General features: G+C 42.8%; 1 protein-coding gene across 4 annotated transcripts in view; it reads left to right on the plus strand.

Annotated features, from left to right (window-relative positions):
- The first annotated feature begins 13,596 nt into the window (after window positions 1-13,596).
- Window positions 13,597-22,563, plus strand: part of FAM124B (family with sequence similarity 124 member B) — a 34,640-nt gene continuing 25,673 nt past the window's right edge. For 2 of the 4 annotated variants that reach the window (XM_042853589.2, XM_024103230.3), the window contains exons 1-2: window positions 13,597-14,304; window positions 19,705-19,736. The gene's annotated coding sequence lies outside the window, so the exon portion shown is untranslated. The remainder of the gene's footprint in view (window positions 14,305-19,704; window positions 19,737-22,563) is intronic. The other 2 variants (XM_024103231.3, XM_024103232.3) reach the window with 1 other exon arrangement.

Consider the following 22,563-nt stretch of genomic DNA (forward strand, 5'->3'; position numbering starts at 1 on the left):
TTTTTTTCCCCTAGATTTTTGCAGTCACACGAGTCATTACAGGAATCTTTAACTTTCCTTTTCCTTTGTAAAAGTGAATTGAGTGCTGGTGAAACCTGCTCAGACAGCCCCGAAGCCTTTCACATAAATCCGTCTCCCGCTCAGTTCTAGTGTATTCTAGGATATTTTGATATGATCAGGAAATCAGCAACTGCAAGATACCAGTGTTGTGGACCTGCAGAACAAAAGGGATAAGTTAAGTGCACCCATTGATGGAAATGCCTTTTATCTATGGATTGAATCAGCTATTACTATAGTTTTCTAGATGCCCTATATAAAATATATTTTTTACCATTGCATTGTTCATGTTGTCTCCTTAAATGGAGTGTTTCTTGATTGTTCAGGAGAAACTTGAGTCATTCTGCAGCCATTTTTGAGGAAGGCTTGCATAAAGAGAGAAGTCCTTTCTTGTGGTCCAAAATAGCCACAACTTGGACTTATTTGATCTCCAGTTGTAGTGCATGGCACACATGAGGACCAGCCACCATAAGTGACTGGTTCCTGGTAATTTCATCCTGGGCTTCAGACACTATAATGTTCCTGATCAGGTTACAGGAGAGGTTGCCTCTGTCTGCTAGGCTCCAGTTCATTGCCTGTTTTAAAAATTAGCATCAGGACCTTGACATAGATCTGGAAGTAGTCGGCATGCTGGTGTGATGTGCTCTTTGTCACACTGCTCTAACGATATGTAATGTAAAAGCTTGAGCTCCTAATTTCGGTTAATAGCTTTTACATTGATCCTGGACAGACAGTTTATCAGAATAATCAACATGCTCAGTGTAAAGCGTGCTAAAGAGCTGCTACTATATTCTGAATGAATACATCATAATGTGAAAAGATTTAGTGAGACAAAGCACACCATGTATAGGTAAAGTAATTAATTATCGGTGGATGCCAGAGTATGGATTTGTAGCATAACTGTTACAACTAGAACGGAGTGTCCTATGAAGCATTTGTATCATCAATGTATATCCACCAAGTTGGCTTGTCAGACAGCAGTAATATGTTCAAAATGTTTAACCAGTTTGGAAAATGGTAACAGATCTGTGATATGTTGTGTGTTTAAATACTTTTATATTTGTTGCACTGTAAATTTTAGGTGTATGGTGCTTTGTATTTTTTCAGATGAAGAAAAGTTTGTTTTGGATACATATGATGCTATATATAAGGAACTAAGATGGAAAGAGTGAGCATCTAAGGACTCTTAGTGCTTTTTCTTTTTCAGTGTTGATATTTATTACTGTGGTATTTATTTTCCCCAGAGAGAAACATCAGGAGTTATTGTGAAAATAAGTGACAAATTGCTTTACATTGGTGGGAACGCTACATGCTACTCTTTGTTATCAGTGCTTGACTTCTTGCCCCTCCATCTAAAGAAGAGCAGAGTGAGATAACTAGCAAGCACCATGATATTCACATGGCACAAATAGTAGGTTTCAGTTTCCGCTGGGGCAGTGTTCTTCGTAATTTTTCAGATGCTTGACAGCTGGGGATGTAGAGGTAATGTCCTTCCACATTCCTCAAGTAATCCAACGCAAATGGGAGGTAGGGCAAGTAAGGATCCTCTTATTGGGCACAGCCCAGTGAGAGCTAAGGGAGTGTGGCTTGTGGCTGGCTACTTGGAGGTACAGAAAACTGGAGTTGGAGAGGATTGGCAGGAATGAGTGGCTTGTGTGGTTGCTGGGATAAGCAGCACCATCGTGTAGTTTGCACTCCTGACTCGTATTACTAGATCCAGCATTACTTGAAATTAGGGCTGTCAAGCAATTAAAAAAATTAATTGTGATTAATCTTACTGGTAAAGAATAATAGAATACCATTTATTTAAATATTTTTGGATGTTTTCTACATTTTCAAATATATTGATTTCAATTACCACACAGTGCTCACTTTATATGATGATTTTTATTACAAATATTTGTACCGTAAAAAACAAAAGCAATAGCTTTTTTATTCGCTTAATACAAGTACTGTAGTGCAATCTCTTTATCATGAAAGTTGAACTTACAAATGTAGAATTATGTACAAAAAAAACTGCGCTCAAAATAAAATATTGTAAAACTTTAGAGCCTACAAGTCCACTCAGTCCTACTTGTTCAGCCAATCGCTCAGACAAACAAGCTTGTTTAAATTTGCAGGAGATAATGCTGCCCACTTTTTGTTTACAATGTCAAATGAAAATGGCAACAGGTGTTTGCATGGCACTGTTGTAGTTGACGTTGCAAGATATTTACGTGACAGGTGCACTAAAGATTCATATATCCTTCATGCTCCAACCGCCTTTCCAGAGGACATGCGTCCACACCGATGACAGGTTCTGCTCGATAACAATCCAAAGCAGTGCGGTCTGACACATGTTAACTTTCATCATCTGAATCACAGGCCACCAGCAGAAGGTTGATTTTCTTTTTTGGTGAATCATTTCTGTAGTTTCCACATCGGAGTGTTGCTCTTTTAAGACTTCTGAAAACATACTCGCGACCTCATCCCTTTCAGATTTTGGAAGGCCCTTCAGATTCTTAAACCTTGGGTTGAGTGCTGTAGCTATCTTTAGAAATCTCACATTGGTACCTTCTTTGTGTTTTGTCAAATCTGCTGTGAAAGTTTTCTTAAAACGAACAACGTGCTGGGTCATCATCCGAGATTGCTATAACAGGAGACATACAATTCTCCCCCAAGGAGTTTAGTTACAAATTTAATTAACACACATTTTTTTAACAAGCGTCATCCGCATGGAAGCATGTCCTCTGGAATAGTGGCCGAAGCATTAAGGGGCATACTAATGTTTAGCCTATCTGGCACGTAAATACCTTTCAATGCTGGCTACAAAAGTGCCATGCCAACACCTGTCCTCACTTTCAGGTGACATTGTAAATAAGAAGCGGGCAGCATTATGTCCCGTAAATGTAAACAAACTTGTTTGTTTGAGCGATTGGCTGAACAAGAAGTAGGATTGAATGGACTTGCAGACTCTAAAGTTTTACATTGTTTTGTTTTTTGAGTGCAGTTATGTAACAAAAAAAATCTACATTTGTAAGTTGCACTTTCACAATAAAGAGATTGCATTACAGTTTATAATTTTTACAGTGCAAATATTTGTAATAAAAATAATATATAGTGAGCACTGTGCACTTTGTATTCTGTATTGTAATTGAAATCAATATATTTGAAAATGTAGAAAAACATCCAAAAATATTTAATAAATTTCTATTGGTATTCTACTGTTTAACAGTGCGATTAATTTTTTAATCACGATTAATGTTTTTTTAGTTAATTGCTTGAGTTAACTGATTAATCGACAGCCCTACTTGAAATGGTAAGCACAGGAGGAAGTATTTTGGAAGGATGCAGTGTGGGGTTAGGAGGGGAGATGGTCCACAGGAGGCTCTCTCCTCATAGAGTGTTCTGCAGAATGAAAGATTTGGAAGGCCATTGACTTCCAACTTCTGTCCTTCAGTATACTGAACAACTTGATGGACCTAATGCACAAAATGCATTTAGTGTTTTGAATCTCTGCAAAGCAAATTCACTTCTGCCTTGGCCGTGTATCTACTCTGATAGAAATGAAAGTTAGCGAGAATTGGATAATGTAATTTTAGATGAGAATAGCTGCTGGACGCTTAACTAACACTGAACTTCGCACTCAGCACTGTAAGAAATGACTGTGAGAAAACAGCAACATGATGTCAATTCATGGTAAGTGGAGCATACAGTAGCTGACACATAGCAACATCCATATAGCTGATGTAACCAGTCTATTTATGTTTGGTAGGTGCACTTAAGTTTGTTAAACAGGTTACAGAGACATGGTTCTAGATTTTTGGTCTAACCTATTTACGTGACAGAACTTGCTATTGCTAAACGACATTGCTGTCAACACAGCAATGTGAGCCAAGCTTACAAAGCAACTTCATTTCTTCCCAGGCCTCTCTTAGTGAGAATTCAGACCAGTGTTGATCCCTTGAAGCTAGTAACATTTAATGCCACTGGTGAGATAAAAGTTTGCAGGTCCATTTCTGGTGACAAAGTAGTACCGTATACCTGAACTTGCTGCAGTGGTATTTTTATTGTTGATGCTTTATTATACAGTGGATAACTTAAGTTCATAACAACCATCCACCATGCAAAAAGCTCTTTTCATTACAAGCACAGCAAATGTTGAGACACTCCCCGATCACATTACTCTTCCCATTCAAAGCATACCCCCAAACAATTAATTACCTGATTTAATTCACCTACGCATTAATTTACACTCTAGCTTGAAGAGTCCTTAAAAGAAAGTGGCAAAGGGCACTTCCAAAGCTTCTGAAAAAGTGAAATTAAAACAACCAATAAACTGTGGTCCAGCTAGCTGACTTGCAGTAAGTTGTAGACACTCATATTACATTGTAGGTATGTGGCATTTAAGTGGTATTTACAAGTGACACCATATTTACAATGGAATAATAGAATAATCATTGTATCCATTGCTCATGGAGAATCCTACAGCAGGGTCAGTAGAAAAGTGCATTTTGGGATACCAAGTAAAACAACAACCAGTACGAAACTCTGTGGCTTAACACAGCATTGGTTATCCTCTGTGCTTGATGGTGGTGTACCATCATGTGCGAATGGTTTTATTTAGGGCTCTCTTCCCTTGACAAGTTGATTTACCACTTAGGCATCTCCAAATTTTATATCCATGTTAGCATCAAGAGGTTTTGACTCTGCTCTAGAACTGGGCAGTCCTGAGTTACCAAAAAGTTCATATCCAGTAATCTTAGTCAGATGGTCTCATTATTTATCCTGCTCTCTGCTTTTTTCCTGCTGCTCCCTATCCCCTTCCTATTTTGTTACTTCTGAACTTCACACTTTTCTAAGGGCTACTACATTAAAGCTCATTAAGGACTTCATAGTGGTGCACTATCCATTTCTCAACCCCAGTTCACCACTTGCCACATTTGTTACTTCCCCCTTCTTTCACCTGTTCCCCACTTCTTTTGACTTTTGTCTCCTGAGCTACATGCACAGAAGGGGAAATATAGTAGTAGAAAGGACACAGCTTTGTACTCTCCCAGTCCAATACCGATACAGTATCTGGAGTGAGGTAGATTAGACATAGACTTCCTGTCATTGTATTTTTGAGAGGCAGAGATATACTTAATCCATTGGCTTAGCATGAGTCCAGAATTCCTGTCCTTACAGCTTCTACTCTTGTCTAATTGACTCCACTGACTTTCATTTTGTTTTGTCAATATTTGGGGTACCACCCTTGCTGCATTCCTTCTTTGTGTCACAATGTGGATTAGTTCGTGGTCAATAGCTCCTCCCTTTCTCCTATCTTTTATTTCTGTTACTGGTTCGTCTTGCTTTAAGATAAGGCACACGTGATTGTATCAAACCTTTTTCTTAGTTTCTTGCTCTGATCCAGACCCTTATTCAGACCTCGTTTTCTAGATGCCCAACATATCTCGCCTTTTAAAGGTCCCTGACTTTAAGAAAGTGCTGATCAGATGCCCTCTGAAGATCATGCTCTTTTAAGGTGTCTCAAATTGTGCACTCAAAATCACTAGTCACTTGAAACCCTTGGTAAATTGTGTATATTTCTCCATATGAAGTTGGTAAATTGATTCTCTTCATGATCGCTTTTAAGTAAATGGATTTGACATCTGCTTCACAAGTACAAATAATTGCTCAAAAAACAGATTTTGTTTTGAAGCCTCAGTGATGACAATTAAAACACCTTCTAATCAACTAGGGTAAGCAGTAAGTATAAATATGGAATAACCTTTGGCCTAATTTTTATTCCTTTTTTAGGAAAGATACTATTTTTAAACACCAGGCACAATTTATAATGACAGGTTCTTAAAAGGCCTGGTTCTTTGATACTTAACCTCATATATACTAACCCCATTGATGACAGGACCAACAGCTGCAGGATTGATCCTTTAAGGAAATGGTCACTATCCGCTCCTCCTGTCTATTCTGTTTAATTCCCAGCAGTTGATTTGTTATATCTAGAAACTCTTTGTGGTTGAGAGGAGGCAATATGGGTATGAAAACATGTAATCTCTCCAGAGAAAGTCAGGCTGTTGGTATTTTAAAACACTTACCTCTCCATTTTCAAAGCCTTGCATGGGCTTTCAGGCATCTCTCCTTCTCCAAGGCAAGGTGAGCAACGGAGCTAGAGTCCAAATAACTGATGTTTTCTCTGGCCGAGGGGAATTCAGTTAGAAGCTCTTTGCAGTGCCATCCCCTGAATTTTTAAAATTTTGTCCATTCTACTTGTGAGCTCAGTGTAGAGGCCATAAGTAACAGTGCAGGGGGTGGTACCACCAAGCAGCGTTGCCAAGGCCAATAGCTCAAGCTACAAGAAATTCTCAGTAGACTCAAGGGATTAATTTAAATGCCAGGAGGCTTTTTTTTTTTTTTTTTTTTTTTTTTTTTTTTTTTTTAAAGAAAATAGTGCAGAGCAACCCCCACCCAATTTTTAAAAACATTTAGGAGGAATCCCTTTAACTTTCCTATCCCACCCCAACTCCACAGCGCTTGTGTGATCACTGCAAGATTGACAGTAAGCTAAATGAACACACAACCCAATGTAAAACACACCATGTACACTGTGAGGAAGGAGAAGCCATTCACCTTCTAACCTCAGGGTGTTGGGGAAAGAGCAGGCGTTCTTTACTGCTTTATAGTACCCCTTCCTCCTTCCAGTCTTGCATTTACCAGCCTCTTGTTTCACTCTTCTATCCCCTAACCTCCTGTTGTCTTTCCCCTCTCCCAGTGTCTGCCCCACAACTGCCTCTTCATTACAGCTGGCCAGGAATTTTCCCATGAAACATTTTTTCATCAGAAAATGCCAATTTGTTGAAATGGAAAGTATTGATGGGAAAGGGTCAGTTTGAATTAATCTCCCAATTTCGGGGAGGGGGGAAAAACTGAAGAAAAATTTCAAAATTGTCAATGTCCTATTGACACTTTCCAAATGATACATTTTGTTTTTCAGTTTGAAATGAGCTCTTGTTTTGAAGTTTTAGTTAAACTAAAAACAAAGGCAAAAGCTTGAAATTCAAATGAAACGTATTTTCCAGACTCTGTTTGTGAACACTTTTGAGATTTCAACTTCACCATGATTCAAGACACACATTTTTTGTGGGATACGAAAACCATTTCCTGCCCAGCTGCAATCTCAGCTCCCCTGTTTCCTCTCTAGCTACTGGCCCACCTTTCCCCATTTCTCCCTCATCCTTGCCTACTTGCTGTCTTGCTTGCTTGGCAAGGTATGGAGAAGAGCAAGCAGCATGGGAAAGAGTCAGTCACTTTCTAGCACTGAACAAAGTACTTTGAATGAGAGAAAACGGTGTTAGTCCAACATCTACCCTCTCTTTGCTTCACTGAAGTGCTTCTCCCTACAAGGCTGCCACATGTCATGCATCTCATGCAACATTGAGCATTTGGCCACCCTGTCACACGCTCTTGCATCTCCGTGGAGATGTGCATGTGGCTGCAGACATTTGCCTGCAGTCCTGCCTTTGCATTGCTAGAAGCTGTTGTGGTACCTGGTGAGCAGCCAGCCTGGTATGTTCACTGTTCTCCCAGCTGGATAAGGGCAGAGAACAACCAACCGGGAGGCGGTGGCAGCAGCTGGAAGTGGGGCTGGTTCTAGGGCACCATATGACTGTACCACTTGGCTTTTTTTGTTCTGCTGATTGGCGAAGAGAAAGTGGAAGCAGAAACAGCACAAGGTGAGGGATGTGATACCTGCACTGTGCTCCTTCAGGAGTACTAGTACTCCTACATGCCCCCCCCCGGGGGGTGTCCCCTGCACTCACTGGCCACCCCTCCTTTCCCTCTCCTGCCCCAATACCATCAAGCACCTGTCCTAGCTAGAGCTGCCAAGTCTTGTGCAGCTCTGTGCCCTACCCCTTGCTTGGGGCAGGATGTGTTACATATAGATGCATATATATATATATAGATGCATGCATATATATATATAAACATCTGTAGCCCCTCCCCAGAAGTGTGGCTCAAGCCTCCATCCTGGTGCTTGCTAATCTGAGGGGCTTCCCCCCTCCTTGCTTGGTTTGGCTCGTGGGTTCTTTGTTGTGACATCTGGTGCTTCCAGCCAAGGCGACTCCTCTCTGTGCCTGGGACACAAGGGGTGCTGTCCCTTTTAAAATGACTGATACTTCTACTCTTAATGACCCAGTACACCAGAAACAAAATACACACCCCACCAAGTGAAGTGCCACGCTCAAAAACAACAATATAACAGAGGCTCTAGGGAAGGAAAGCGTTCTGGTTAACTAATAAATGATAAAACATTAATAGAACATGTTCCCCACCACCTCCTAACACTTCACAACTGTACCACCAGCCCCAGGACCCTCCCTGGCTCCTTCCCAGGCAGTCTGTCCCTGCCCAGACTCTTTGCAGGCTGTGAAATGGTGTCAGGAGGCCCTGGAGCCATTATTTGTTGTAGTGCATAGGTTAAGTCCCTAGGTATGTCTACACAGCAATTAAACACCTGCAGCTGGCCTGGATCAGCTGACTCGGGCTCCCTGGGCTCAGGCGGCAGGGCTGTAAAATTGCTGTGTAGACATCCAGGCTCAGGTTGGAGCCGAGGCTCTGGGATTCTGTGAAGTGGGAGAGTCCCAGAGGCAGGCTCCAGCCTGAGCCCGAACTTTTACACAGCAATTTTTTGACCTGCAGTTCAAGCAGTAGTCACTGACCCAGGCCGGCCACGGCTGTGCTGTGGGTCTTTTGTTCCAGTGCAAACGTACCCTTAGAGGCTCAGTCCAGCGTTCCAGGAGGTGACAGACTCCAAAGGGGGTTACATATGCAGATTAATACACTAAATAATTGTCATAAAATGTCACACAAGTAGCAGAACAAAATTTGGCAGCTGGGCTACAAACTTCCTTACTACCCTCCTTCCTGGCTTCAGGCTACAACATTACAGTACACACCATCTTGGGATGTAGCCATCTTCGCTGAGGGCAACCTGCCTTCATACCCTTAGGAAACAATAACCACTTTTAGAGAGAACAAGATATAACATGATGCCTGAAACTATTCCTGTGATCCTGTCCAGGTTAAATAACCTAGACGCACAAACTGCAGGGGTCGTGATAGAATAGTGAGGGTCAAACAGGAGTAACAACAGATCAGGGCTTGGAGGAAGTCATTGCATGAGAGATTTACAAACTAAGGTCCAGATCTTCAATGGGATTATAGGCCTACCTCACATTGATTTCAATGGGAAGCAGATGTCTAAATATCTTTGAGGATCTCACCGTTAGTGACTCATTTCAGATGCCCAGTGCCCCTACAGCTCCAGGTGAAGTGAATTGGAGCTGCGGGGGCTGAGCAACTCTGAAAATCAGGCCCTACGTATGCATTGTTTAGTAGCAGTAAATTCCAGTTGAGATCCCTGCCTGGGGACTGCCCAACTGAGGTGCTGAATCAACACATTTGGGCTGGTCCTGCCATTTCTGTGGCTGTGCCAGCTCTGACCCTTGACAAAGAGGAGGTTACAGACAGACTTAGGACAGTGGGGCCCACAACCTGGATCGTTAATCAGTTGACTATGTTGACTCTCCCCCTTTACTAGCATGGTGAGCAGTGAAGAAGTGGAAGGATCAGAGAATGCCCTGTATCTCAGCCTATCCAAGGTGTGTAGATATTGCCTGATGAGTGCACAACCTACTGTCTTGCTTGAGCTGTACTAAGTGTATGGCTGTTTTCATATCTGCTGTGCTTTTTACAAAAATGCAGTCTGATTCATACAGATCTTTCTCATAAGTGTCATAGTTGGGCACAACTTTTTTGCACTGACATCTGCAAAAACTCCCTTTTTTATTTTTGTAGTGCATTTCTGGAACTTCCACTAACAGAGCACAACAGTCTGCAAATTTTGTCATCTCAAGTGTAATTACAACCCCCTTCTGCCAAGAAAAATTACTACATGACCATGGGCGGGGTTGAACCAGACTTTGGCTTCAGCCCCAGGCCCTAGCGAGTCCCAACCCACAGTTTGAAAACCTCAGTAGAGCATTGAACAGGACTGAGCTAGACCCTGATGCCCCCCGAGCCAGTGTTCCCATCTCCCATTGTCTCAGGGAAAGAGAGTTAACAGCTTTGGCTGCTGTCTCTAGTGTTACCCATCCTCATGGGGCAGGGAAGTTCTTGCTGCAGAACTCCCATTGCTTCTCATCACAAGGGCTCAGTGAGAAAATCCCTGCTGGCACCCCATGCCAGAGAGCAGAAAGAAAGATGATGGGAAATCTAAACCAGGATATAAAGTAGAGAGGGAAAGTGGAAACGGAAGGAAGACCAAGGACAAGGGAGATGTAGAAGGTTACATTCCATTATAGAATTGTTACATAGACAGATGCTGAAATCCCAGCTCTGCTTGGTCACTGCCACTAAGATTTGTGAGCTTCCCTTTCCTCAGACTGTACTTGTCAAGGGCATTCTGAAACTTGTAGTGTTGTGTCTCTCTCTTTTTTCCTTTATCCAGATCATTAGCATTTTGGCTCAGGCCCATCTGTACAGGAAGCCAGCTCTAACCTGGAGCTTCTACCTGTACAGTCTGCCCTCTGCTTCCTGAGAGACAATACACAGCGTGAACACAGAGCTATGATCAAACATATGTTTTTTTTATACACTCATGGAGGTGAGGAGAAGAGACCTCATGTGGCTAGAGAACTGTAGCATGGCAGCAGGATTCTAGAGAAAAGGGTGAGTTGTGTAATCAACCCTTGAAGTAGGGACTAAAAGATGGAGAATTAATTTTAATGCTGAGACAGTTGAGAGAGTAAGCACAGGGATTTCAAGCAATGGAGTAATGTGACTACAAACAAAGTGGCTGTGCCAGCACTGAAACTTTTTTAGATGGTCTCCCTGGATTTCTTTCATAGTTTAGCGCTATTTTCCATTCATCCTTTTGTACCCATTTCTCTGTTGAACATTCATTTTTCTTAAAGCTTGCTTTTTAAACTCTGCACAATAAATTAATACTCAGCTGTGCTGTTAGATACATAAGTGCTTCTTGCTTCACTTGCTGTGAGTTTCAGCTCATTTGCACCTCTCAATATAATTTGAAACAGGTGTTTGTTTCAGTAACCACTGTATTGTTGAACAGGGTTCCCCAACCAGGCCAATACTGAGGTAAATGGAATGTACTGTATGAGTGGGAAAGAGCAGAGTCACTTTAGAAGTGTAAAAATGCTTAGCGCATAGAATCATCAGACATGACTTACCTTGTGCAGTAATAAAACTGAATTTGCCCCTCCTGCTATCTTTGCAGAATTACTTTACACTTCATATGTTTTGAATCTTCCAAGCACTGTACTAATGCTCATCTTCCCAATTCCCTCATGTGACGGGTAGGCAATATGGTGTGTTACAAACTGTGTTGAAATTACAAGCACTCACTAGAGAGAGAGAGTGTGTGTGTGTGTAATTGGTGGTTGTGTTTTAGGGAGGGATAGCTCAGTGGTTTGAGCATTGGCCTGCTAAACCCAGGGCTGTGAGTTCTATCCTTCAGGGGGCCATTTAGGGATCTGGGGGGGACAATCTGTCTGGGGATTGGTCCTGCTTTGAGCAGGGGTTTGGACTAGATGACCTCCTGAGGTCCCTTCCAACCCTGATATTCTATGATTTCTGGGTTCTAAGGAATAAAGTAGTAGTATGCTGCAACCTTTCAGAAAGAGTATACATGTTCCTTTTTTTTCTAACTTTCCATGTATGCCATGAATAGAACGGGTACATGGCATTACCTTTCATTTTTCAAATGAAAAAACAGAGGCAGATCTTAAGCCCCATCCCCAACACAACACAATAAGTTAGTGACAGTGGCAGAATTAGAATTAATCAGTCCATAGCTGCTGGTCCTGTGTTCAGTCCACAAGGCCACATTTGTTTCCTTATCAGTGAAGTGCCTACTTCGGATAATCAGGAATAGATTAAAGGAGAATCCTTGGATCGAGGCCTTGTGCTCAGAGGGGATCTAGCAGTGAATTGGAGGGAGAGCAGCAGGTGCAAATGCCTGTTACTTCTAGTTCACTGTCTGCTGGGCTGGGCTCTGTTGCCTTGGCTGGATAGGGAACTAGGACTCAAGTGAAAGGAATACAACTGTCCCCCCAGGGAAGTGCTGGGAGGAAAGGTCTGCAGGAGGGATGGGATGGGCTGGGAGGAAATGTTTTGTGTGATCTGGAGATGTGGGTTAAGTTCAAAAGTGATGGGTTCTCTTTAGCCTTAATCCTCCCTACATCAGCGTAAATTTCTAAAGATCAGAAATGTCTCTTGGCAGTGATCATGGGCAAGTTTTTAGCTGAGTTCAAGTGGCATTCAGTGCTGTGCATAACAGCACAGGATCAGATTCTGATCTGCTGTAAATCCAGAATAAAGGCATCAGCTTTACTGAAGTTACCCCAGTGTAACTCTGCTCCGAATCTGGCACTTCAGTCGTGGCCAAGAAAAATTTACAACAGAAGTCAGGTATCAAAATTCCAGGTGTAAATGTTGCTGGCCTCGCATGGTACTTTGGCTAGGATTTTTACTTTGGAGCAGGGGGTCAGAAACATTTTCATAGCGTGGGCCACCTCTTATGGTAGTATAACCTAGTGGATAGGGCTCTGATCTGGGACTCAGGAGGTGTGGGTCCAATTTCTGGTTCAGCCATTGGCCTGCTAGGTGATCTTGGGCAAATGATTACATTGCTGTGCCTCAATTTTCCCATCAATTAAAAAAGGGGATAATAATATTGACCTTGGAAAAGGGCTTTGAGATCTAAAGATAAAAAGTGCTAAATTAGCAGTATTTATTTATTTATTATTAATGGAGTATCCCATAAACCAACTTTCCTTCTCACATACTTTTGGATAACAGCCCTGTAGCAACCACAGCAATTGCATTAGTATTAGAGCTGATCAAAACCCCGAAAGTTTTCCCAGGAGAAATTACAGTTGAAAAATCTACATGTTTGAAATTTTTCAATTGCAAAATTTGGGTTTCCTGTGGGAAGCTTTGAACTGATTTGAAACTATCAGTTGTTTAATTTGGTTTAAAATGTCATTTTGTTTGGTTCTTCAGTTAATCCCCTCCCTCCCCCAGATTTTTGTTTTAAACCAACATTTTGACTTACTGGTAAAAGTTTCATTATTATTTTTTTTTAAACCAAAACATCCAAACAACATGACATTTTAAGTGTAAAAGAAATAACATTTTGGTTTGGAAATTTCCTGTGAGAGAACCAACTATTTTGTCTGAATTGATACTGTCCAGGGGAAAACTTTGGTTTCCACACAATTGTTTTTTGCAGTGGGAAAACTTTCCTCATGAAATACTAGAGAGACAAGGTGGGTGAGGTAATGTGTTTTATATTGGACAACTTCTATTGGTGAGAGAGACAACGGTCAAGCTTACACAGAGACCTAAAGAAGTGCTGTGTGTGGATTGAAAGTTAGTCTCTCTCACCAACAGAAGTTGGTCCAATAAAAGACATTACCTCACCCACCTTGTCTCTCTAATATCCTGGGACCGACACGGCTACAGCTACACTGCATCCAGACGAAGAATGTCGACCAGTTTTATTTAATGTTAGGAAAGTTTAAATGTGTGGGTAGCTGTCTTTAATACAGTGTGATAGCTGGAAAGGAAAAGAAGCTAGCACCACTCGGCCAGGCAACTCTGCAGGTGGTCTGCGGCTCACTGTGGTGGTCCATATACCACAGTTAGGGAGTCTCTGGTTTGGAGCCAGGATGAGATAATTTAAGGGGAGAGTGCTGGCCTGGTGGATTTAGCTGGCTGGATATCTTCCTCCCACTTCTTTCCCCCCCAATCTCCCTTTCCTATGGCTTATAAATTGACTATAAAATGTCCTTGATTTGGTTGCAATGTTTTATTTCTCAAGTCGCTCCCCTGCTTCTTCCCCTTGGTAAGTCACACATGCACCCTCCCGCCTTTCCTGTTCTCTCCCTGGAGGTATCTGCAGCTGCTGTCCCAGACTAGGATTTATAGTCCTCTGGGATGATCTCTGGACCAAGCTTCTAGCTAGCAGCTGCTGGCTAGGGCAGGGGAGGAGCGAGTTGAGTGGAGAGGAGGGAGGCGTGTGGTGCAGCAGGCTGGAGTGTGACTGGCAAGTCCGGGCGGGGGTAGCGAGGGTCTTGCTGGCTCAGAGCACTGCACTGAGAGCTGCTCTCTAGATGACATGCTGCTGTGAAAGAACATCCTCCTGCTGCAGCATGAGTGCCTGGGCTCAGGGGAGGATACTACAGGGTAGGTGGGGGCTGCTGCTCTTGTGTCTCGGGAGGCCGTGGGGTGTAAGCTGGTTACTAATGGGTTTGTTGTTTGGTATCTAGGTGGCAGAGCTCAGACAGTCCTTTCTCTCGGACACTCACTCTTGCTGCTGGCGCCGCTTTACATAACATAAGAATGGCCACGCTGGGTCAGACCAATGGTCCATCTCGTCCAGTAGCCTGCCTTCTGACAGTGGCTGGTGCCAAGTGCTTCAGAGGGACTGTACAGAACAGAGCAATTATCTAGTGATCAATAATCTAGTGTGGTCCAGCCCCAGCTTCTGGCAGGCAGAGGTTTGGAAGTGGGCAGAGATGAGTGTTGTGTGTGTACGCAGTATTGTAGAACAATGATTTCATGCCAGTGTGAGTTTACCTCTCTGTACTTGAATTTCTTTCTTTGCAGAGGGGTGGGTCTAGTGGGTGCTTGGTAGAACTAGGGAAGGGGAAATGGATGCAGGACTGGCTGTGGAGATGGAGTTGGAGTCCCTGCAGTAGTGGAGCTGACTTTCTAAAGCTTCCCAGCCTCTTTTATCCCTTTGCTACTAGACTGACAGACCTGGGAGCGGGTGGGGGGAATGGAGGCTCTGTCAGACAGTCAATTCTTCAGGGCCGGAATCTTGCCTTGTTCTGTAAAGTGCCATGTTCAGTTCTGGCACTCTGTAAACAATGACTGTCGGGGGTGGGATGGGGGAGAATCACTAGAACACTTCTATTACTAAAACTGACAAGTATCTGGTGGCTGATGCCGGTTCTGAATTGGTCAGAAAATATTCACAGACCAAGTCCTAGCCCAGCCCATGAATCTTGTGCGGTGGGGACTTGGAAAGCAAAGAGTTTAAAATGTCAGACCCAATGCAACAGGCATGCTATTGTATTCCTCCCAGGAAGGGGGCATTCAAATGGCTACGTAGATTTGCTGTGGGATCATGTTTCCTCTTCGCCACTTTATTTTAAAAGTTTATTTTAGAGTGTGTAAATGTGTGTGTAAGTGTAACCCAACCCCACTGGAACTACCTGGATGTGATCCCACTGTTGAGAGAAATCTGAGCACACACAGATTTCTTTCTTTCCCAGCTTCTTCAGGTTTTACTTTTTAATCAATGAGAAATAATTGTCTTTATTTAAAAATACCTACTTTCTCTGTTTCACCCCCTTCTCTAATACTTCAAAATGTAAGGACATTTTTGGTGTTGGGGAAAACTCTTTGTTCTTGTGGGATCAACTAACTGGCTAAGAACATGAGAGGTTACCATGGTAACTTATGCTTATTCATTTCCTTTCTGGGGTATTTGAGAAATGTGCCCTTTTGACTTGTGTTAAACTTCCCTTACTCTAGTGCTTCTCTCCTCTCAGCCCTGCCCTGCAATCTGAAGGTAAATGTAAAAACAAGTGATAGGGCTCGTCATTGATTGTTTTGGCATTGCTCTTGATTGTGAGAATGAGATACATATTGGAAGCCAGTGAAACCAATTCGTTTGCCTGTTGCTGTTCTTGCTGATGTTAAATGCATAGTGCGGTTTTGATGAATCCAATAGAAAAACAGTCTATGTTGCTTGAAAGAGAAGTGAGCTTTATGGTTAAACAACAAAACCAATGTGGGGAGAGGACTTTATTAACCATGTGTTAAATTAACAAATTATAAAGCACTGTTTGCAACATAAGCATGTAGCCGACACTGTATGTACAAAATATCATGGCAAAACTAGTGTTAAACTTAATTGCTATGCAGTTGTAGAATGAGCTATTTATGGGGCTAAACCCTGTCATGATCTATAGAATCACAGACCTTCTTATACAGAAGGTATTTAGTAAAGAAAGCAGCTAAAACTAGAGACCCAAACAGGCTTCCACAAAGCTTGAGTTCCCACATTGTTTACCAATCACCACACTTTGGAACTCTGTCCAGCACACAGACACCTAGTGGCTGAATAATATACTACAAATAGACATTGCATTTCAAGCCCTCTCCTTCATGAGTGCAGGAAGCCCTGTCTGCAGTAGAATCCCTGTTGAGGGAGAGGAAGGATTTCAGGAGCTTGTGCAGGGACTGCAGAACCCAGCTCCCAAGGGGCTGTTACCGAGGCTGACCATAGTACCTCAGGGATGAGGCAAGTGTATCCAGTCCTCAGGCTGGAGTAGTGGCTACAGAGACGTTCTGTTCTTGCTCTGTAGACTGTTGAGAGGGTCTCCAGCCCAGGTGTTTGGGCTGGTGTCTGGAAACAAGATTTGCCCCTAAAATTAATTTAAAAAAAATGCCATCCCCCGACTCCTACACTCATATGTGTGCATGGACTTAGTGTTGCTCAGAGTAATATGGACTCAGCTGTGAGTTTGAGCCGCGTACAGAGTAGGACCCTAACCATCCTAAGGAACCATTGGTGCCCATAAAATGTGCTGAGGGAGCCAAGGATACATTTGTTTAACTGATTCCAGAGGAAGCAAGTAATTACTTCAGAGCTACATGTTAACTCTGCAATAATGGGCTCTTCCTCTGAGGAAGGCATTTGCCTATAAAGAATGTATACTTTTGTGGGGTTATTTCTCAGTGGAAATGTTTCACAATGGACTTTTATTAAAATGCTTATATTCAGCTCACTTCCCCCTTACATAAACCCTGTGTCCTAAGACAAGGGAGGGTGAACAGGATGACCACATGGGCAGCTCTCTTCAGTGGAAAAAATGTTGCTAGTGCTGTGGACATTGCACATGTTATGGTGACTTGTTTTCTTCCCATAAAGAAAAGGTGCATCTTCCTGATGGGAGCATATCGTCATTCTTTGTTTCCTCCTATCCATGCAAGTTCAACATGTGTTTTTCTTCTTGCTAAAACTCAGTGTAATGTCCAATTGTATCCATTGTGAATACCTTAGACACCTTTTGAGGGGCTCAACGTACTTCACCTAAGTTATGATGATGACAATTTTTCATTATTTGTATTACAGTAATGCCTAAAGGGCCCAATCAGGGACCCAGGCCCCATTGTGCTAGGCACTGTCCACACATGTAATAACAAGAGGATCCCAGCCCCATAGAGCTTATGCTCTTAGCATATGATAAGACACAAAGAGGCTACAACTAAATGGGGGTAAGGACAAGCTAACAGTGAAATGTTCATACTTAATATAACTAGCAGCAGTTGAAGCACACCACCAGCAGGCTCAGATTCACCTGCTCTGAGTTACAGGACAAGTGTGCTAGACTCTGAGCTGCACTACATGTGCTTACCGATAGAATTCAAGAGTGAAACTGAGTTGCTCACATGAATCAGTTGTTTTTTCATTAGTTCGTTATTTCTCTTGAGCCTGTCAATCAGGACAGTGAGTAATCAGACACCTGCTCTTCAGTAATAATTACTGTAAAAGAATTGGCAAGGCACCACGCTGCGTTCTCTGTGTTTATATCAGGCTTATTAATCAGATCAGTTGAAGCATTTGGTTCCGGCCTAACAACATTCCATGACTTTGCTCCATGCTTCCAGAGTTTCTGTGCTGTCCTGTAATTTGTTGCGAGGCCAGTTCTGCCTTTGGATACATGAGCACAGCTCTCATTAACTCCAGTGGGAGCAGTGCCCAGGTAGCTTAAGTATGTTGGTCTGAGATGTTAGAATGGGCTTCTCCAAAGAAATTGCCCACCTGCCTGCCTGAAAATTCCCTTGTGTGAAGAGAAACATGTTTCAGAGGATCAGTCTGATGACTAGATTAGGGCTAGGCCTCCCCGTAATGTGTTAGAACTTGTAAGAAGGTAGAAAAGCTACAGAAAGGGTTTCTTTCTTGGGGGACTAGGCATGCGCCAAGCTCTGCAAATACATCCCTATCCCTCAGTTCAAAGGCGGCCACCACTATCATGTCCGAGGATTGTTCTTCCCTGCCAACTGTGGGGCCATTGCTGTCTACAGTGCCCTGGCAGCATGACTCCAATGGAGTCATGCTTTCAGGGTTTCTTTCATTTACAGCAGTCCCATCCATGAGGGGACATTCCAATGGGGGGAGGGTGTCTGCCGAAAGTTAACACAGCTTGTGGATGAAGGATGATCTTGTGTTTAAGGCATTCAACTGAGTCTGGGAATCCATTCCTCTGTCTGCCACAGATTTCCTGTGTGACCTTACGCAAGTCACTTAATTTCTTTCAGTTTACTATCTGTAAACAGGGTTAGTTGTACTTACCTAGCTCAAAGGGGTGTTGGGAGATTGATGTTTGTGAGGTGCTCAGCTCACTGTGGGGGACATATAAGTACTTTGATGGAATATTTTGCAGTGGAGTTCCTACTGGGCGCCATGCTTTGGTCAAGGGAGGGAGGTGCCACTGAGGCTTCTGTCTGCCTCTTTCCTTATTCTTAAATCCATACGTGAAGGGTTCTAGGGAAATGATCTCCCCAGTAGCAGTTCTGTGGAAGTGCTTTGGGTTAATTGCCAGTCTAAGGTAGTGTCCTTTCTCTGCTTTCAATCAGAAGTTCTGAGAGAGAGCCTCATGAATGTTTGTGAGGAGAAATGTAGGTGGATATTTTGTGTATTGCAACAAAAACTGTAAAATGTGCATTCCCAACCGCCATCCCCTGGGAATCTGTTTTACTGATCCCACTTGTTTAATATTAAAGATTTTAGTATTAGGAAATGAGTAGTGTGAGAGGTCAAGTTACTTAAACTTAAAATGTCAGAGCAAGTTGGTAGTAGATTGGAAATAGAATCCAGGAGTCCTAAATCTCAGTCCCATGCTCTCACTACAGGACATTCTGCCCTGATTAATTATTATTATTATTATACTACATTCATTCACTGACCTTATTTATACCCTTCCATAGCTGCTAATGGATGAGAAATTTTGAAACTCAATTAAAAGTGTTCACATTAATTGATTTAATTGGTGAGGATATTTTGCACCTGCTGTGACCTTCTTCCCTTGATGAAATTGCAGAAGCTTGGTAACCTTTCTGAGACAAAGCACATAGTTGTATTGGCAGAAAACACTATTTCCAAGGTGCATAATGAACTTGGACCAGGATTAGGGAAGTGAAAGCAAGAGGTAACAACAGACATTGAAAATGGAGTCACACCAAAAACAAAGTGTTTCAAGCTCAGTGCATTCCAACAGTTCATCTGCAGCTGTGCGACGTGACTGCAGTTGGGAAGCTTCAGACTGTAGAAGGCTTTAGAAGGGAGCATTTGACACTGAGGGCAGATTTTACTTTCCAAAACTGAATATTGCATGAAAAATTGAAGGCAAGCAAGAGCAGTGGTATCTCAAGAGTATAATGGAAGTGATCAATTTTAATAGTGAAGATAGCTATTGACTCATCCAGCTGTAATTCATAGTTTGTAGAAGCTTTTAATTTCAAACACAATATTGGGCAAAATAGCATTGACACTTAATTTTGTTTTCACAGATCTCACTGCACTGGAATGTGATCAACCAGCAGTAAGTAACTTTCCCCCTCTAGACAATGCACTTGTTTATTAAATAAATTTTAAAACAGTGTGTGGGGTGGAGGGACAAGGAGGATAGTGCTAATTCAGTTCTTCCAAGATGAACTTTCTAAGAACCTCGCTGTACTTACTTGGGCTTTTTCCCTGCTGAGGACTGCACCCTACCAAAGACTAATACCATTTAAGTCTTCTAATGAGCTTCAATGTATGGGTCTAATCCTCAATTACGCAAAACACTCAAGGCCGCCCCAGAGGTCTGGGGCAAAGCAATTTCAGGGGCCCATTCCATTAAAAAAAAGTTGCAATATTATAGTAACATGTATTTGGAAATGTAAAAAATAGCCAGTGAAAGACATTCAAAAATTAATTTTTAATAATTTGAAAATACATGAAATACATTATTTAAAAACATTAAACCTTAGTGGGGCATTTGGTCACTTCCTGGAGAAAGGAATGTTGAAGTTAAGTACCTAATCAAGAGACACTTAAAGGACAATGAATCTTGGAATGCTCCAATCCACATAAGAAGTCTACTTGAGGACATTCAAGGTGGTATGTAAACAGTGGATGCTACTTGTAAAAACTGTGAGTCATGCATGGACATGTGACTTGCCCAGGTAACTCCTAAACTCCATCTTGGAGCTGGACTGTGCATAGGAGTGAGGAGGGGGTCTCCACCCACAAGAAAAAGTCTATTTAAACCCCTGGGAGACCCCTCCATGGTGGTCTTCTGCTGGCTAAAGAGAGAGCCTTCCTACCCCCCAGGATACTTGAAAAAAACTGGAACAAAGGGCAGTGTGCAAGGGGTGTGAGTGATTGCTGGACCCAGGCTAAAAGGAGATTAGTCTGTAAAAGGGAGAATTCTGGAACTGGTGAGGATCTTATCTGTATTCAGTTTGATTAGACCTAGATTTGTGCATTTTATTTTATTTGGCTTGGTGACTTACTTTGTTCTGTCTGTTCCTATTTGGAATCACTTAAATCCTATTTTCTGTATTTAATAAAATCACTTTTTACTTATTAATTAACTCAGAGTATGTATTAATACCTGGGGGAGCAAACAGCTGTGCATATCTCTCTATCAGTGTTATAGAGGGCAAACAATTTACGAGTTTACCCTGTATAAGCTTTATACAGGGTAAAATGGATTTATTTGGGTTTAGACCCCATTGGGAGTTGGGCATCTGAGGCAGGAACACTTCTGTTAGCTGCTTTCAGGTAAACCTGCAGCTTTGGGGCAAGTAATTCAGACCCTGGGTCTGTGTTGGAGCAGACGGAAGTGTCTGGCTCAGCAAGACAGGGTGCTGGGGTCCTGAGCTGGCAGGGAAAGCAGGGCTAGAAGTAATGTCTGGGCATATCAGGTGGGTGGCAGCTCTCAGGGGGTTTGTGTGATCCAAACCATCACAGGTAGTTAATTGAAAAATTATGTACCCCATGTGTTGCCCCCAGCCCCTTACCATGCCACTTACCCCCGCCCCTCCCCTCTCTCGGAGCCTCAGCACGCCGCATCCAGGAGCTGCCCTCAACAGCGCTGCAGTGGCATGACTCCAGCGGGACCTGAGCTCTTGCTGCTTGGCCGGAGTTTGCAGCCCTGCACCCTTGCCACGCGGCTCTGAGCAACAGGAGCTCAGGTCCCGCCGGAACCACGCCGCTGCAGCGCTGTCCAGGGCCGTTCCTGGACGCGGCGCGCTGAGGTGCAGGGGGATGGGGGAAGGCGGGAGCGGGGCCTGGGGCAAATTGCCCCACTTGGCCTCCCTCCCTCCCCCCTCCCCCCCGCCTCCCCCCTGGCAGCCCTGAAAACACCTATTGGAAACAATGGGAATTCAGCACAAGTCAGAACTGCTGGATTCATCTGTGGATTCTTAGCAGGGAGATGTGTGTTAATAATTCCTAGGAGGGAATGTGTTACGAGGGGAGCTGGTAATTACAGTAGTCAGAAAACTGGCAAAACTTCACTAAAAAGTGAATGTAAAAAAAAACAACCCTAAACTGAGTCCATCTTAATCCAGTGTTTGAACAGAAACCTATGTGAAGCATCAAGGCTTGATTCTCCATTGCTTTGCACCTTGTCTAGTCACTCAAAGTGGGTGTAAAATACTACCCAAATCAGAAGAGCAACATTTTAGACTCAATCCTTCAAATGAAAATGGCCCGATAAAGTGCAGGGCAACAAAGAGTCAGGCCTTCAGTTTCTTACTAGGAACTGGCAAAGAACCATTATAGAGAATTAACCTATTTTAAGGGTTAGAAAGCACATTCTTAAATCAATGTGCTGCTGTGCTTTGAGCATTCAGCTCATTAGCTGTAATGGGAATTGTGCAGAACTCAGCATATACCCCAGGAATGGTAATGCCTTCTCTTTGCCATTATCTTCACTATGGTAGTTTCTTCCTCTTTTTAATCATAATGATGTAATATTCACATTACAGTAGCACCCAAAGGCCCCAACCATGACCCCATGGTGTTAGGTGCTATATGAAGAGAGAGGTAGCCATGGTGCCTGCTTGGAGCAGTTTACTGCCTGCTATTGTGTTGGCCATCCAATGTGAATTTCTTTGGTTTTACAGCATTTGACATTAGGCCAACTCTTTAAGGGTCAGCAAACTACTAAAGTATCAAGAAATAGTGAGACAGAGGGAATAACACAGTGCCAGCTGTGTTGTAAATTATCTATTGGACAGGCTGCCAGACCCTCCTTTCCACTTGGACAAAAAGTGGACTTAGTTATGCACAGTCACAAGTGCAGCATAAAGCAAGATCTGGCTGCTTTTCACATACGTTTTCTAATGCACGGAGTGCCTAATGCTTGCACAGGGCTC

The sequence above is a fragment of the Chrysemys picta genome, chromosome 9, assembly GCF_011386835.1.
Source record: "Chrysemys picta bellii isolate R12L10 chromosome 9, ASM1138683v2, whole genome shotgun sequence".
Classification (NCBI taxonomy): Eukaryota; Metazoa; Chordata; order Testudines; family Emydidae; genus Chrysemys; species Chrysemys picta.